We start from the raw sequence: 5,191 nt of genomic DNA on the forward strand, positions 1-5,191 counted from the left end.
GTCGAAACTGGACGTGCGTGAATTGTTTTTGTTGAATGGCTTTTTTCCGCCGACCGGACTTGGGGCCACTGAATCCGGCATTGACTGCCGTGTCTTCGGTACTATCACTGTTTTTGTGACGCTTGTGTTTGTTGCGCCGTGGTTTGTCGTTGCTATCCCTAGCTTTTGATGTGCCAGTCTTGCTTGCTGTGTTATTGCTATGAGACAACCAGCTATCCTCGCCCGCACAAAAGCGGGTCATGAGTGTTGTGAGGGCTGCCATGGACTTTGGCTTTTCTTGGCCGATATGTCGTGCAAGCCACTCGTTGTTGATGTTATGCTTAAAGGCCGCTAGGGCTTCGGCATCCGGACAGTCGACAATTTGGCTCTTTTTAGTTAGGAACCGTGTCCAATATTTCCTAGCTGACTCTCCGGGCTATTGGGTTATGTGACTTAGGTCGTCAGCATCCGGTGGTCGCACATAAGTGCCCTGGAAGTTTTCAAGGAATGCATCTGCCAGGTTCTCCCAACTCCCGATGGAGTTTGCCGGTAAGCTATTCAGCCAATGCCGACCGGTCCCTTGAGTTTTAGTGGGAGGTACTTGATAGCGTGTAGATCGTCTCCGCGGGCCATGTGAATATGGAGGAAGAAATCTTCTATCCATACCGCAGGATCTGTAGTGCCATCGTATGATTCAATGTTCACGGGTTTAAACCCTTCTGGGAATTCATGATCCATTACTTCATCAGTGAAGTATAGGGGGTGTGCGGCGCCTCTATGCCAGGCTACATCCCGACACAGTTCAAGTGAAGCTGGTCTGTTGTATTTGGCCCGGCCAGACTTTTGTTTAGTGTATCCGGCGTGACGGTCATTGTCACGCGTTGTGGCGCGCCCCCGTGATTCGTAGATCGATCTTGACTATCCTGCTTTGTTTTCCAATACATCTCGCAAGTCCTTCATGTAGCCCCGGTCCTTAGTATTATTGTTTGATTGACGACGGGATGCGGTCTGGACTTCAGGCTTGTACGCCGCTTTGTCTCAGCCACGAGGTGGCCGGTCAGCCGCATCATGCGCTGGTAGTGTGGGCTTTAACGCCTCCTCCTCGAGTTGAGATAGCAACCTGCGCTTTGCATAACTTTTGGTAGGGCGCTCGAGTCCGTATTCCTCGGCGGCTAGGACCTCGATCCATCTATCAGTTAGCAGATCTTGATTAGCTTGAAGCTGTTGCTGCTTTTTCTTTAGGCTTTTTGCATTGCTATAAGCCGGCGCTTGAAGCGTTCCTGCTCAACGGGATCCTCAGGCACGACGAATTCTTTGTCGCCAAGGCTCACTTCGTCTTTGGAGAGAGGCATGTAACTATCATCCTCTGATTCTTCATCTGTTACCTATTCCTTGGGGCTAGCTTGCCCATCTTCTTGCTCGGCCTGCTCAAAGTCTGGCTGGGCCGGATCGTTTTCGTCTTCGGCACCATTCGGATTGTTATCATCTCTTGTGCCGGTATCACTATTTTTGCTGTGGCGGAGCTCGGAGCGGCGCCTATGACGCTGGTGCCAAGATTGCTTCTCCAGGGGGTTATCTTCCGTTGCCTCATCGCCCTTTTTTTCTTTGGGGGTGTCCACCATGTATATATCATATGATGAGGTGGCTATCCAGCGCCCTATAGGCTGTGGTTCCTGTTCTTCTCCTGCATCGTCGTCCATACCGTCGATGTCTTCGAAGTTGAAGTCAAGCACGTCAGTTAAGTCATCGATAGTGGATATTAAGTGGGTGGTGGGTGGGTAACAAATTTCTTCGTCGTCCGCTTCCCACTCGAGCCAGACATAGTTCGGCCAAGAGTCTCCTGACAAGGAGAGAGACCTTAATGAATTTAGCACATCACCCAAGGGTGAGTGCTGAAGGATATCCGTGGAGGTGAACTCCATGACCGGTGCTCAATCAGATTCGATAGGCACGAACGTACGCGGTTTGGATCCTGTAGCCAGAGACGAGTCCGAGGGTCCGATGATACCGGCCTCGTAGGAGGTGGGGTCAGTGTTCGGCTCCAAGGCCGATGAGTGTGCGGTCTCCGTGGCGGGGTCCATCCACCCATCCTCGGATGGCACAATCTTCTCTGGATTGATTCCCAAACACTGTCTGATGGCAGGTCTAAGTCATGCCCGTCGTGACTATTCGGCGCACCTAACATGGGCTTGAATCTTTCGAAGATCAAGTCTCCGCGGATGTCGGCAGTATAGTTCAAGCTTCCAAACCTGACCTGATGGCCAGGGGCGTAGCTATCGATCTGCTCCAGATGGCCAAGCGAGTTGGCCCGCAGTACGAAGACACCGAATATGAAGATCTGTCCGAGAAGGAAAACCTCCCCCTAGACTCCGTCGTTGAAGATGGTTGAAGGAGCCATCAAGCCTTATCACGACGGCATAGTGGAACTCTCAATGAAAGCACCAATGTCGGTGTCAAAACTGGCGGATCTCGGGTAGCGGGTCCCGAACTGTGCGTCTAAGGCTAATGGTAACAGGAGGCGGGGGACACGATGTTTACCCAGGTTCAGGCCCTCTCGATGGAGGTAATACCCTACTTCCTGCTTGATTGATCTTGATGATATGAGTATTACAAGAGTTGATCTACCACAAGATCATAGAGGCTAAACCCTAGAAGCTAGCCTATGATTATGATTGTTGTTGTCCTACAGACTAAACCCTCCGGTTTATATAGACACCGGAGGGGGCTAGGGTTACACAGAGTCGGTTACAGAGAAGGAGATCTACATATCCGAATTGCCAAGCTTGCCTTCCACGCAAAGGAGAGTCCCATCCAGACACGGGACAAAGTCTTCAATCTTGTATCTTCATAGTCCAACAGTCCGGCCAAAGTATATAGTCCGGCTGTCCGAAGACCCCTTAATCCCGGATTCCCTCAATCCCACTCTGGAGCCCGGCGAAAGGGTGGTATTTATCTCCCACTTCCTCTGCGGACTAGGGTTTCCCCTTCACCCTTTTGTCCGCGGCATCATGTTCTATTACGAACTTGGGTTTCCACTCCTTCCTCCACATCTTGGCATTTATCATTGTGTGCGAGGCGCTCCTCCACATTCCCTCCACTTCGTCTTATGGCTCAAAGTCTTCAACATGAAGCCGAAGGTGGTTGACGGGCAGCACGCAGACTGCGGAGGTGCGATGGTGAGCAAACTCCCCAACGTCACGTGGCCAAAAGGGGCCTTTGTGGAAACTATCAAGATATGGCAACAGGAGTGGTTCTATATCACCGAACCCCGCGGCGCCAACTGGGCAACTGCTCCTGAGTTCAAGTTCGGACCCCCGATGCAGCTCGCGTCGTGGATCAACAAGGGTCTGGACTGGGGGTCGATTGACGAGGTGTTGATGCTGCAAAAGTGCATCAAAAATATTATAGAAAAAAGCAACAGTCTTACTGATGTGGTCCAGGTAATGCTATTCCGCCAGACCCTTTCTTGCCAGCACCGGCCTGTCCATATGTGGGAGTTCAATTCGGAAGGGCCGCGGACCCTGCATCGATTCTTCGGCACGACGCATGAAGAGATCTCGAAGCTGCTTTCGAAGGCCCAGAAGTCGTGGCCAGATACGTTCGACGACATCAGCCTCGACTACGATGACCCAGCCTCTTCGATAAGTTTTTTAGTTTCTGAACATATCTTAGTTCGGAAATCAAAGGGGTATGCTGAGACTTCCATCCTTTGTCAGGGCTGGAGAAGAAAGCGGAGCGGATCAACTGTCTGGCTCCTCTCCCGAAAACCCAGCTAATCATTTGCTGATGAAGATGCTGGTCCTGGCACCGTACCAGGAGCTAGAGAAGAGGGCCAAGAAGAAGGGCAAGGAGGCCAAAGGTGGCCCCCACCATAAAGGTACTCCGGATGTGGTGTCCAGAGATACCGAAGCTCTCTCCTCTCACAAGGGGATGAAGACGAAAAGGAGGAGGGAGAGAGCGATTCTCCCCTTAAGGGGAGGAAGAAGAAAAGAGCGGCCTCCGAAGACCAAGAGGCGGAGGCGTCCAAGAGGGGGAATGTATCCCTCTTGGACGACTCGGATTCAGATGCCGAAGTCATCCCCGAGCGGCGCCCCAGGTCAAAGCCCCTGGCCCATTCATAAGTATCCAAGGATGCCTTACATATATCAGCGTTTATGATTGTAGTGTTTAATACATTATATTGTATGCCTCAGTCCGGCCCGCGATCTCCCCTAACTATCATCTCCGAGGAACTCGCTGGAGCCAGGGATGGTGGAGAGCGAGACGCCTCCGCAGGCCTCTCCACCAACCGCTACAGACGACACCGAAGTCTTGTCCAAAAGAGCCTCTCCAGGCCATGGAGAGGTGCGTGAGACTATCAAGATGGCGCCAGAGGGTAACACCTCGGCCGCCTAAGACATGGGGGAACCAACCTCCATGGAGACTAATGACGGGGGCCATGACCAATCCGGCCCCCAGCCGAACACTATTACGGAGACCCACACGGCTCCAGAATCAGGCAAGCAACCCCCTTTGTAGGAGGGGGAGCGTCGACTCCACTGGCGACCTCCATCAATTCAGAGGCGCCGGATACATTGGCGGAAGCACTTCGTCGTGCTTCCATCATGGAGGAGCATCGTACCCTGATGGGTATGGTGGTTGAGAAGATTCAGTCCACCAAAAGCGGGCTGAACGTAGCCTTTACCTGCCAATTAACAGGCTTTGAGGTATGTGATGTTATTTTCTAGCCATTTTTAATAAAGGAATATGCTTGTGTATAGATAGTAGCCCCCGAGACTCTGTACGGCTTTGGCGAAGCCGGACAGAGGATCACATAGTGTTCGGAAGACGTGACATATTACTCTGTTGTACAACAGGCTTCCTTGCTGGAGGCGAGCGCCCAGGCCGCCGAAGTTTCCTAACTCACTCGGAAGTTGTGGCTGGCCGATGAAGAAGTAGTCCGCATCAACAAGCGGTTTAAGGAGACACAAGGTATGCGTGCATTGAGGAGTTTGATCATATATCTCCAATGGTATATCCGAAATTTTATATATGTTAGTCATTTTAAACTGACTAAAAATGTTATAAATATACTCGCAGTTGGCGCCGACGAGGTAGAGTCCCTCAAGAGCACCCTTGCCAAAGCCAGGAAGGAGGCGGAGGTGAGCAAGGGGGCCACGGACAAAGTAGCCAAAAATTTAGAGGAGGAGCAGACCACCCGCCTACGACATGA

Source organism: Triticum dicoccoides, chromosome 4B (assembly GCF_002162155.2).
Source record: "Triticum dicoccoides isolate Atlit2015 ecotype Zavitan chromosome 4B, WEW_v2.0, whole genome shotgun sequence".
NCBI lineage: Eukaryota > Viridiplantae > Streptophyta > Magnoliopsida > Poales > Poaceae > Triticum > Triticum dicoccoides.